The following is a 14787-nucleotide window of genomic DNA, read 5'->3' as shown; positions in this document are numbered from 1 at the left end:
TAGTCTCTTTGCAAAACTACTCTAACTATAGTACAAAATGCACTGCCTCCGATGTACACATACATATGTACATTAGCGAGTCCCGCTTGCACAGATAATAAATGATGCACTAATGTTATCAAAGTTCAAAGTTCACTCTGAGATCTTCTTTCTCAAAGTTTTTATCAGTCAGATCAATATCTAGGAAGAAAGGATATTTAATATTTCAAAAGGTTCAATAAATATTGTTGCCAAAATACAAATATTGAATGCCAACAACTTCTTTTATGATACCACCCTAATGAATATACGTATGTATCTTTTTATGTGTAGTATATGTGTCTCAAAACACATACACGTAATATTAACATTAAAACTGACATTTTGATTAATTTTCTAAATAAGCTGTCAGTTGGTCAGTACATTTTACAACATTTTAAAATTAACTATACAACATTTACTCAAACTAACATGTAATAAAACATTTTCGAAAATATCCCAACCATCTTTCTTTTAGCCCAATCCAACCCTCTTTCTCTATAGATTATATAGAATTTTTAACCCAAACTACAAATGTTTAGAGCTCATTCATAACAAATTGCACATATTTATATCAGAATATAAGTAAGAATTTTATTTACGTTAAAAACGAATCAAATATACCCAACACCGAAGTTACATTGAACACTTTTTTTTAGGTCTTATAAATACTTTATTGTTAAAAGAAGTCGTTCAAGAGTTCTTATCTTTCTCTACTTTCAATATCGAGCTTTTCATTTATAGGGAATTTTGAAAGAATTTTGAACAATACCATCAGAAATCTATGTAGCTATCTTACATTTAATAGTAGCCATAAAAACAATAAAAAAGCAATAACAACAACAACAACATTTTGTACAAAAAGAACATGCAACAACATTAGCAATGGTGCTAGTTGTAAATTTGTATGTGGTTTTAAGCGTTTTACACGTCAGATTATGCTGTTGCCATGCAATTAAACACACTGAGTTTTTGATGTACTAATCATGAAAAGTACATACATGAACATTTAGAAAAATTATACCATACACACACACACAAACATGAATTCTTTTATAGTCGTATATAAAATATTTAGTAGATAAAATGGTCAATTGGAAATTAAGGTTTTAAAGTATAGTGGATTCACTTAAAGCTGTAGGTATTTTGAACAAGTTTCCTAATATGTTTACAGTGTCTTTTGTATGTCTGAAAGGAAATATTCAAAATTTCAAGTGAGCGAGGTCCCACTACCAAATATAAAATAAATACTTACTAAATGTCGCTTATATTGCATAAACTGCAACATATAGGGTAATCAAATATGAGCAACATTAACATCCATAATTGGCCATAATGGATTCACTTAAAGCTGTTGGCATTTTAACCAAGTTCACTAACATTTTCACAGTGTCTTCCTGTATGTTTGAAAGAAAATGTAGAAAATTTCAAGTGGGGTGAATTGCCATGGCCAAGTATAAAATAAATACATAAACTACAACAGATAGGGTCATCAAATACATTACCTTCCATATTTAGGAATAGCGGGACAGCTAAAGTGGGCGTGAAACCTGACACAAAGATAAAATATTAACCGCCTTATCCAAAAACGATTATTAAGTTAACAACGGTTATTAAAACCTGTTTTTATATGGAAAAAGTGTGTAGTAAGCCATTGTTAACTTTAATAATCGTTTTTGCATAAGGCCTTAAATTAGTATTTTAGAACCTATTATGTATTAATACCAGGTAAAAGAACTTCAAGTTAGACGAGTTACGATGTAGGACATCCCATTTGGACACAGATTATAAAATTCACCATGTATTAGTCTTTCAAATAACAATATCGTCCTGCGAGTTTGGAACCTCTCCAATAACCGGAAAAAGATAAAGTCCGAATCTCTGTCATGTGGGCTAGCTATTTCCGTATTATCAGATTATATGGCTGTCTTGTTCTACACTTGTTTCTGTTTTAAAATATAGAAAAAAAAAACACAAATATTTATATTCTGCAAAAATTTAGACTTCTCTGCACACGTGTGTAAAGAGTACTCCTCAACGGACTAGGACTGGTTCAAAGCTAATGCAGATATATGGAAAGAAGTAAGAATGCTACATTTGGCTGTGGCGATTATTTCCCCCCGGGGGCATGTTACCTTAGTGAAGCCTCCGCCTTGGTGTTATTGCAATCCAGGGGTATAAAGAGGTGGCCAATATCTCTAGCCTGGCCGGGACTAAAAAATTAGTTACAGTCTACTGTTTGGCTTAGTCCTTGCATAGATAAAAAGAGGTCAGACTACGGATGGCCAGTTGTTCGCAGGACTATGTCGTGGCTGGTCAGTTGGTTAAGGCTCCTTCGGAATCCACGTAGTGGCTGTGGTTTAAACCCAAATTCGAGGGGAGAGTAAGTGGCGGTTAAAAGACTGATGTAAGGTAAAGTCAATATTTCGGGATAAGTTCGGTGCTGTTGCCGAAACAACAGATACTTCACAGTGGAGTGAATGTGGGACTAAGCGTTGGAAATAAGTTGATATTAATTGTATATGGTACGGGATGAATGTGAGGTACGATGGGCCTCGCCCCACCCGTATACCTATAATAGATATGTCGCATGTTTTTCTCTTATGAATGAGATGTGTGCTGGGTTAAATGATGATTGATGAAAGGTACCATATACAAATGATACCACTGAATTTTTCTTCCTTGTACATTTATGTTCATAGTATACTCTGTTCATATCAGAATTACCACAGTGTGTACCGGTGAGTAAGAACAATGTCTTCAGCCATGCAATGGTCAGAGATTATTTAGCTCGAGTACTTCAGCAAAGTACTTGTGTATGGACCGATCAAAGCTAATGTACAAAAATTGCCACCTATGTTCTTCATTGAAGAATAAAGGGGCGATGGTAGACCGTTCTCAAGTCTACCCAATGGATGTAAAAGACCACCGTGAAATAAGGCCGTCAAGGGAGGTGTTCACGTAAAACTTTCGACATTCATATGCCGATTATTATATACCCTATACCATATTGTTAAATATATGATATTTTTCTTTATTTTTTCAAAAAAAATCGTATTAATTTCATAGACTGACATTGCTTATTCGACTCCGCTATCTATAAGGATAAGGAATTATTGTAGAAACACTACATATACACTTCTCACGAAGGTAAAATGTATAAAAACTAACATCATTTAACATTGTAATGGAATAGATTACATCAGAGTTTTCCCGAAACTGATCCCTTGTTTAAATTAAAGGATTACATGTCCTATGATCCCATGTTGTGCAGGCTAAGTCCAAAGGGGGGTGCGCGGACCCCAAGTAGTCTGAGCAAAATCCTAGAGAGTCCGCGACGACGAACGAAAAGAAATACAAATTTGTTGCTGTTTTTTTTTTCAATTATTTTTTTTTCGGTTTTTAATCAGGACGAAGCTATTCTTCACGTAATACTTAAGAATATCTTCTTACTTTTAAAAGGTTTTTAAAATCACATTATAAAAAAAGACAGGCAAATATTTATATAGACTTAAACTGCTTAAGAATATCTTCTTACTTTTAAAAGGTTTTTAAAATCACATTATAAAGAAAGACAGGCAAATATTTATATAGACTTAAACTGCTATAACGATACAATCATTTACAATAAAAGCTTGTAGTTTAGATTTTTCTAACCTCCTACAGATCCTGATGAATTTTATGATTTCATCTTAAAAAATATGGTCTTAATTTCCAACTGGAAATAAAAAACACACTCTACCACTAACTACTTACATGATATTTAAACAAGAAAATGAATAATGAAACTAATATAATATCATTAATCATAATTACATTAGAAAATTAAATAAAATAAATAATATTAGCAGAATGGGAGAAAAAAAAGGAAAAGCAAAGTAATGAATTGTTAAAATAGCTAGCAACTACAAAATTGTGTTCTGCACATAATTCATAAGTTTCAAATATAATAATGGTAAAAATTATAAATGACCCAAGCCAATGACATTTTAACTATAATGTTATACATGCAAAAATAACGAAATTTTTAAAATAAAAAAAATATTGGAGAACAAGTACATGTTTACAAAATTAAATAAAATCAATTGCAATTAATTAAAATCAGTCAAGCAATCATATATTTTAAACATTCCAAGTAAACCCTAAAAGTACGATTCTAAAACTCTCAAATAATCTCAAATTTAATGAACCTTTTTAATATGAAAATCCTTTGATAAACCACTATAAATTTACTAACCATATTGTGGTCTTAAGTTTATCATTTGCATAATTCTTTTTGCATATTAGTTCCACAACCTTAATAAAAAATAGTTAATGTTACATATTCTCCTGTTCCAAAAGAAATAATCATCAAAATTTATATAATGATTATGTTTATTATACCTCCCCTTATTACAAAAACCAAAAAAATGAAAAGAAATTTCAATTTAACCAAATGTAAAGAAACTAACGAAAATGTCCCTTTAACATTCTTTTTAATATCATTGTATCTTGTTGACAATCTATTTAAAAAATGTGTTGAACTCTACACCTTTAGCTAGTAAGGAGATTCTTTATTTTTATCTTGTTTCTTTATTATTTTTTTGGCAGTGTATATCAAATACTTATTAAGTATAGTTGCTTTTAGGCAAAATATGTATGTATGTTTGTAATTTTGTTTTTGGTGACATAATCCTTAAAATAACTTCGTTTTTTGTGCTCTCGTCAAGACACCATTATTAAGATAAAAATCTTATTACAAACCTGTGGCTGTTTGCCATATAAAACATTTTGTGTACATATTTACTTGTTGTTAAGAGGTTTTTGTATCCTGCAAAACACACATACTTACAAACATACATGCATCTACTTACATACATACGATATATTTAAATTTTCTATGACATGATTTTATAAGAATGTGATACTTAGTGTCTTGTGTTATACTTGTGTATGGTGTAGTAATTTACTTTAAAAAAAAGATTTCCAGGTCTGTGATAAAAATCTAAATACATGGTACTCAATACTAACAAAAGAAATCGGGCATAAATCTCAAAAAGATTTAACAATTGAATGTATATTGTTGTTGCTTAAAAAAATCCTACAAGGATTTAATGTTGTTCTATAAAAACGGAGACTAGACTATAGACTAGACTATAGACTATAGACTAGACTATCGACTATAGACTAGACTATAGACTAGACTATAGACTAGACTATAGACTAGACTATAGACTAGACTATAGACTAGACTATAGACTATAGACTAGACTATAGACTAGACTATAGACTAGACTATAGACTAGACTATAGACTAGACTATAGACTAGACTATAGACTAGACTATAGACTAGACTATAGACTAGACTATAGACTAGACTATAGACTCGACTATAGACTAGACTATTGACCATACTATAGACAAGACATTACTTTAGAATTGACTATGGACTAACTATACTAAAATACTCTTAACATCTTAACAAATGGCAACTCTTTCATGGAATAATCTCTGAAATATTCATATAACATTCTGGTCCTTTTTGTTCTCTCCCCTTAATGGTTGTTAGTTTATAATAACTTGCCACATTGTTGCACATTGTGTATGAAGAGAAAGCGCGCATTAAAATCCAATGACACTTGCGAGTGTTATTAAAATAAACTATACCTATGCTAAAAAAATAAGAAAAGAAAAAAAGGAACACAGTATTTACATCGAAAATTATTAAAGAGAAAAAAAGAAAAATAAAACTACTAACTTACCTTTAAAAAGAATATATTCTTGTTTACTTTCAATAGAATAGAAGAAGAAATCCTTGTTATAACAACGAGGTGAATGGCAGCTTTGAATGAACACAGCTGCTAGTAATTGCATTTGGGCATTAGGGGATTTAGTTACAACAACTAGTCGAACATTCTTCGTTAAACAAACAAACAACATGATGCAATAATGAATTGTATAACAATGAAGAAGTAATCTGTTGTTAGCATTGGTTTGACAAATAATGGCTGAAAGAGTAAAAGAGATCGAGAGGTGTTACTTAACTTAGAGGCTTTATATACATATATATCGAAAACAAATAGGAGAATATTGTGAAATACTTATAAATAGAATTTTCACAGTATTTGCCACTTACTAAAGTTTCCTTGGTATCGCCTTTATTATGATTTCTATCTATTGTTATTATAATAAACTTTACAATGCTTTATAGAAATAACTTTGTTTTCGTTTAATTAATATTTTGTCCATTTTATTACCTGGACAACCAACTACCAATCATTTCAAAAACAGCAGTAAGTTGAATGTATTTTTGTGTTTGTTGTTATTACATTAGTATTATGTCTTGAAACTGAAATGTATATCAAATATATAAGAATTTATTATTGTATATAGCCTACCATGTAATACCCTACAACAATTATTAGCATAGTTAAAGTCAATTAATTCAATTACATATATGTTTATTTAAAGTTGCGATTTTTTTATTGTTTTTCTTTCAAAAAGTAATAATAATTTAAATTGATATTGATTTACAAAGCAGTTTGTATCTTAAAAGCAAATGTCATAACAATCAACTAAACTCTGATGACAATTCCAGACAAAAAAATCTCAAAAAAAAACAAACAAACACTTTTAAAAAATACACATCCACATACAAACATGATAGTGCTGATGATGATTTTCAAATACTCAAACAATTTCTCCATCTCTTAAATTTCTGAAGTGATGAAATTGACAATTCACTTTCGAAAAGCATACAAACAATCATGCATATGCATGAATATACACAAGTATATGTGTATGAATAAATGCATGAGTATGTTTGGAGAGAGTGAAGGAAAAAAAACCGAACAGAAATGTGTTGTTGCATGCAACAAATGCAATCAGTTAAATTGGTCTGATAAATGTCAACCAACATTTGCATATTCAGCAACAAAGATAAATGTCAGAAATGGTTTTTAGTATTGGTATATTGGCAATGCCAAAAGAAGCAACGAATGAATAGATGAATGAATGAAATACATTCATTGTCATTAGAGTTTATATTGCGGTTTCAATTGATATTTATTTGAACATTTAGGATATGGAGAATATTAGTAATTTCAGAGTTGGCTACACATGTTAATAATAATTTTTTACACCCTATGCCACAATATTGGGGTTGTACTGATGTTTGTAACTTGGAAAAGTATTGTTTCTACGCCTACCTTAAAAAGTATTGATAGTGTCAGAATCCATTTTCCTAGTTATCTCTTTGTTCGGTTAGATGGTTGATCATGTAAAACTTGTGTGAAATTTTCAAAATATGAAATTCAAATTTGTACCGTACGTGTTTTCCTAGCCAAGGCAAAAGCCGAGTGAAATTACTCCATTATTATGGGCCATTAAAATAGTATTGCAATGAAATTCATCATTATTTACTTTTATATAAAAATACAATACTCCTCTAAATTTTGCAAGGATCAGCCCTTATCTTTCCATATCTCTCATAGAAAGTCTTCTTAAGAAAATTTTTTTCATCTAGAAATTGTTTAAAGACAACTCAATATAGACAACTTAGACATAAATGTCTATTTTTACAAAAATATATATTTTTTAAGTGCACTATAGCTGGTGTAGAGTCTTATATGAGATCGGCCATGTCTGTTTTTTTTTTTCTAAATTTTTAATCTATCTATCTATCTATCTATCTATCTATCTATCTATCTATCTACCTATCTATCTATCTATCTATCTATCTATCTATCTATCTATCTATCTATCTATCTATCTATCTATCTATCTATCTATCTATCTATCTATCTATTATGTAAGGTTATTTTTTAGTTTATTAACGAGTAGTGCTATTAATACTGAGAATTTAGTAATTAAATTAAATAAAAACCACCCTTATATAATTTTATACCTTCGACATATCTCTCTCTCTTCCAATTGATGTTTGTGCAAAACTTTTAACCTTTTCCAAAACATCTGCTGCCAATCATGGTTTTAATTCTTTTTTTCCTTTATTCTTTTGTCTTGACGTTCACATGCACCTTATTAAACATTCTCCTCATTTCCCAGCCTGTGGCTAATTTTAGTTGTTTCTTATGATCCTCATCAGCTTCCTTCTCTGCTGCCTGTCATTCACTAATTCGTTCATTTATCCCTTCAGCACCACATGTTGGCAAACTGTTGTTGTTATTCTTATTCACCATTTTATCAGGCTCAAATAATTTCCAAGAAACTTTTTGAGTTTTTTTTCGATTGGTATTTATAAGAAGAATACATGGGTAAATCCCAACAAAAAAGAATAATATGATGACGATGACTCAAAAAAAAAAGTATAAAACTTTTACTTTTTGTTGTGGGTGTTTGTTGTTGCTGTTCGGTTTTGTGGTGGTCATGTTTTTAGCGCTTAAAATGCGTTAAGTAAACATGATTTAAAGAAAATCACGAACAGGAACATTTACTCAATTAGTATGGACCGCATATAAAAAAAGCACTTCAAACAGTAAGAGCAACAGCAATAATAGCAGCCAGTAAGAAACATAAACAACAACAACAAAAGAAAAACTCAACAACATTTTATGTTGAAAACTTTTCGATAACATAAAAATTTGTTCTTGTTAAGAACGCTACAGTACTATAAGAAAAAGGGATGTCTTAAACATAATTTAGTGATGTTTGCAACATATTTTTTAGAACACATGAAACAATTTCTATCTTAGTTCTAATTCAGTTCAAGTTTAGTTCTAGTTAAGCTATAGATTAGTGTTAGTTAAGTTCTAGATTAGTTCTAGTTTTGTTTTATTTCAATTCTACTTCAGTATATTTGTATAAATCTATAATAACAGTGTAGGGTATTAACATTTCATTCTTACTCATTGACTTCGTGAACACATAAATGGACGTCTGTTTGTTTTTCGTAAAAGTTTTTCCTATTTGTTGTTTGTTTTTAGTTCATCTCATTTTGTTAAAATATTTGCTGAGACGAGAATGAAAATTTACTAAAAGTGTTGTTTATTAGTTTTTGGAACAAATACTTACAACAGATACAAACTTTCCCATACATTTACCCTTACCCTAATTTTCCATGTAATACCTGGAATTATTGTTTAAATATTTTTGTATTCACAATTTAACTTAAATCAAATATTAAAAAGTTTGACAGAAAATATAACAAGCAATTAAACAGAAGTTTGTAAAAAGAAAACATTTTTATAAATTTTTTTAAAGAAAATATTTTTAAGTAAAATTTTTACATAATATTAAGTACAAAATATAGTTTATTATTTTTCAATATCTACAAATATTTTTATGCTTATTTCTGGTTAATTTTAGTTTAATTTAAACTGACAAGTCATTGACAGTCTAATTTACTTTTTCGTGTTACTAAAAAATATATCCCAAACACGGCAACAGTTAGCAAGAGAAAAAAAAAACATTTGTCTTTTATAACACAATCAGCAAATTAAAAATCAACAACTGGTAAAATGTCATTTAAATATTTTATAACAGTTGACGTTGTTATTTTTATATTTTTTAACCAATTTTGTAACTGTTACTGTTGCAACTTTAACTGTCTTTTATAATAAAAGTTTTTCGTTAAAATAACTGTATGAAATGCTAACGTTTGTTTAGTTTATAAAAAAAATTTCACTTTTTGTATCGAACTTGTAATATTTTTTTGCAATAGAGAAATTGTAGCACTAAGGGGAAAATTTTTGGTTAGTTTATGTTATTCGAGTCAAGAAATGTAAATTTATCGTGACAAAAATACAACAAAAATTACCTGTCTGTTGCTATTAAATGACTTAATAAGTATATCTAGTTGTTTCTTGGCATGATAAAAATAAATTTAACTAAAATAAATAACTAGGACTGAACTAAAACTTAACTAAAACTGAACTAGAACTAGAACTGAACTAGAACTAGAACTGAACTAGAATTGAACTAGAACTGAACTAGAACTGAACTTGAACTGAACTAGAACTGAACTAGAACTGAACTAGAACTGAACTAGAACTGAACTAGAACTGAACTAAAACTGAACTAAAACTGAACTAGAACTGAACTAGAACTGAACTAGAACTGTACTAGAACTGAACTAGAACTGAACTAGAACTGAACTAGAACTGAACTAGAACTGAACTAGAACCTAAATAAATAATGTATTATTTCCTCACTTAAAATGTATATTACTCTCTCACTCTTAAGTGAAACAATTTAAGATTTTTTGTTAATATCATTATCAAATTTCCAATAATAAAAAATGAATAAGTTAAAAATACAATAATCTCCGACATGAGAACTGCACAAAAACTGCAAGACAATAAAAATTATTTTGCAGTTAAATGTAAAACGTATTTTTGAATAAAATGTTCATACAAAAAACTCTAACACAGTTCATACAGTCAAAATGCAAAGAAAAAAGACAAGACGACAAAATGTCTTAGAGACCAACATGTGGATGATAAATGTATTTTCGATAAAAATCACCAAACATTAGTAGTAACTACATCATGATCAACAGCATTATTATACTGCAGTTTGTTAAATTTTTATAAGATTTTTTTAGGATTTTTTATTTATATATTTGTACGCTTTGTATATTCCTTTCTTGTCTGAATCCTGCTAAATAATTCAAATATATAAGATGATTACATAATTTTTTTTTTAAATTTTCTCTATTAAATTCTATAATTAATTTATGGCGTTTAGTTGCAATTAATTATTTAAACATTATTTTACTTTACGCTGTTTTTTTTTCTTTTGTGCATCGTAATGTTGAATTTGATTTATTAAATGTATTGAATTTCATAATTCTATGAATTAAATTTTAATTAAGTCGTTTTTGCATTGTCAATATTAGAAATTGCTATCGATAAGAGTATTATTGTCACAATGGAATTAAATTAGTGTTTAAAAATTATAAATAATTTCTAATTATAAATAAATTATCATTTGGATCGAAATAAAGACAAAGGATATGCTAAGGTCAGTTATGGACTGAACTCTATAGAAATAATTTTGTATTAATAGGTCTTAAAAAAGACAGTAATGTTTTTCCTGATAATTTATTAAAGCAGTTGCATGTATTGTCCTGTTATTACAACATTTGCATATAAAAAATAAAAATGCATTTGAAAATTTGTAAAAAATTTTCAAAATACTTCAGGCATCTTTAAATGTGTTTGCGTACTTCAAAAATACATACGTACATTTAAGAATTTGCATAAGTTAACGTGGTCCCTTTTTACAAGAGGTAATACTTTTTTGAAATAATTATAATGCCTAACTTTACGAGAAATATATACATAATTCTCGCAATATATATTTCCACCTTATAATGTATTTTAGGGATCTTTATAGACAGCGTAGACATTAAGGACATATCCATAGTCAATAAGGATATGTCTGTTGAAAAAAATTCTTCTCAAATCTTAAACCATTCCATCACACTTGTATGCGTAATCAAGTAAGTGTAAGTATTTAATGAAAGATATTCACAACAAAGCTAAAAAACAGCTTATCACTCGCTTAGAAATAACAACTTAAATAAGTACTTAAAAGTATGGTGTTGTTTACACAGATAAGAGCCTGGGATTATTGTTCATTAGTTGGCTGTTGTACTCAGAACATCACTACAAAACTCAATATAAATTATCTAGTAATATATAAGTGATTGTAATATTACTTAAAAGTAATGTAGACGATATGTAGAAGTCATTGTCACTCGCTTACAAATAACAACATAAATAAGTACTTAAACGTATGGCGGTGTTTCCACAGATACGAGCCTGGGCTTACTGTCCATCAGTTGGCTGTTGTACTCAGAACATAACTACAAAAATCAATATAAATTATCTAGTAATATATAAGTGATTGTAATATTACTTAAAAGTAATACAGACGGTATGTAGTTAACATTGATAAGTTATTTGCTTTTTATCTAAGTACAAGACATTATCTAGTTTTTAAATGGAATATAAACATATTTTTCACTGAAACCTCCTTAATCTCTTTTCATATAGAAAAAAATGCATTCTAAAACGTTTACCCATATAACTACCCACAAACATATATGCATACATATCGATAATATTGTAAGTAGTATAATAAAATTGGAATATTACAAATGTTTTCCACAATAAAATCCCATAAAATATGCAATCATAGTCACAGTAAAACTAGACAAACACAAAAAGATAAACAAAATTTCTAAAGAAAACATGTAAGAAATTATAATCAGACGAGGCCAACCATATAATAGCCTACACCTGTAATAAAAATAAAATTTAATTTAGTTATCATAATAAAGCATTTAAGTTGAATTTTATCTTGCCTCAGATGCCAGATTTAATGGTACTCTGGTTAGACCTCATGCCAAATCATACCGATTTGACGTCACCAGTTTATAGTCCCGACAGACTAGAGGTATTGGTATCACCTCTTTATCCCGGGATTGAAATACACCATAATGGACATTTCATCATTGACACATGCCCCGAGGGGGAGAAGGACTAGGTTCAAATGAGGCCCTATAATTTATGAACTAAATGTTGTATGGATGCTAGGTGAAATAATAGACCTTTGTTAACCATTTTCAATAAGTTTCGTCACCGGTACCATAAAAGATCATGTGTCAAATTTCATTGAATTATATCCAAAATTGCGACCTGTAGTTTGATTACCATGTTTACCAGCCTATTCGTGGGTTCAGTTGTATGGAGGCTGGGTGAAATAATAAACCGATCTGAACCATTTTCAATAGACTTCATCGACAATAGAAAATTATGTATCAAATTTCATTAAATTAACTTAAAAATTTAGAAATAGGTTTACTGGACCGACACAACTGAATCGACTCAAAAAATGATTCTAATCCGGTTGGTATACCATAAGGTATATATTTTTAGGGCAACGACAATGGAAATGATTTTCTATTTCTACTATAATAGAGAATAACTTAACTCTAAACCACACATGTTTTAAAAAGCTTAAAAATCAAGGTATTCTGATATCAGTCACAGGATTTAAAAGCTTCGTTTAACAGTATAGTACAGGAACGAGATATTAGTTATAAGACTCATTAGTTTTTTTAATTTATTGAAAAAAGAGGACCTTTTCGAACCTTTTGTTTAAGGTCTTATTAATAATAATTAAATAAAATGTGAGTTTTGGTACTTTTTTGTTACTCATTTGGTACTTTTTTAAATTTTTGTAATGTTGTTAAAAATCTGTAGAAAAAAAGACGATGATATTCTATATGAGGATCGGTTACATGCTCCCATATTAAGATCCCTCTGTTTACACTAATGTATAAAATAATCATTGTTAGCAATGAAATTTGACGAAATTTGATTCATATTTTAATCCCTGACATACTCTGACGTATGATAATTAAAATTTTATTCATACGTACATATATAACAGTTTATAACAATATTTAGGTAAAATTTGTATTAACCAGAGATTGTATGGAAATGACCAAAAGTCAATTTTTCAAGTACAAATAGAGTAATTTGAAAGAGTTTTCGAGAATTTTCCTTAAGATAACAAAATTTTCTTTAGACCCAATGCAAACTTTAAACTGCAATATCCCCTTATTTTGACCTAATGTTATAATCGAAATTTTTTTTAATATATGAAAATTAAAAAAGAATTAAAAATTAAATTGACTTTAACAACCCTAGTACTTATCATACAACTTACTAACAAACAAATAAAGGTTTATACTTTATACATACTAACAAAACTAAAATAAACAATTCTACAATAACTAAATAAACCAAAATATTACTCAAAAATGTTTTTTCGTTAATACTTTTAAACAACTACAATACATATACTATGTGCCGAACGTGTTTACAACAGATTCAAATATTTATTCTAATACCACTACTTACAACTCCACAAATAACAGCAACAATTTAAGAGAAATTTTATTCAAATGCAAAAAAAATTAAATAAAGAAAAATAATAAGAAATAAGAATGGACAATAACAAAGTAATCACGTTTGCATAATGTACCTATCGGGCAAATAATGCTGCTGATAGAAACTGCCCCACAGAGAGTGAAAGAGAATATTGTATTGTGGTCATACACATGCATAAGTACTTACATTACATGTATGTATATGGGTATGGAAGTGTGTTTAGGTGTGAGAGATAACAACAAAACTCTATGGATTACCACGTAAGTACTTGAGAAATTTTCTTTTCAAGATGTGTTTTTCATTCTTTTCTTTATGAAAAGGTACCTTAGTTTTATTGAGACTTGTACTTGTACTAAGTTCTACAAAATTGTTAGTGTAAATCTCTAAATAAACTTTAAGGTGTGATGCAAGTATATTTGTTAAGCATTACTGGGATATATAGAAATAGAGACTGCGTCATATGTACATTAGTCTGATCCTGTTTGTATGGAGAAAGTCTGAGTTCTTCCAACTTCCTATCGACAATATGTAATGTAGTGGGTCTAAAAAGGTTTCTTATTTCTAATTTTTTCAAATTTCTACCAAAGCAATGATATGGAAAACAATGAAACGCTATTGAAAGCGCCTCTCAAAGACATTACAGACAAAGATATTTCAGTCTTAACTAATCATTTGCAGAATTTTTTAGGCACACCCTAATAGTAGGTATAAAGGTATAATACTCAATACATTTACACATTTAAGTACAATATCAATTCTACACAACAATGTAAATACAACCGCACAGTGGTTTAATTTACACAATTGTACAGATAGATAGATAGATAGATAGATAGATAGATAGATAGATAGATAGATAGATAGATA

This window comes from Lucilia cuprina, chromosome 2, assembly GCF_022045245.1.
Source record: "Lucilia cuprina isolate Lc7/37 chromosome 2, ASM2204524v1, whole genome shotgun sequence".
NCBI classification, from domain to species: domain Eukaryota; kingdom Metazoa; phylum Arthropoda; class Insecta; order Diptera; family Calliphoridae; genus Lucilia; species Lucilia cuprina.
This window is presented reverse-complemented; position numbering follows the sequence as displayed.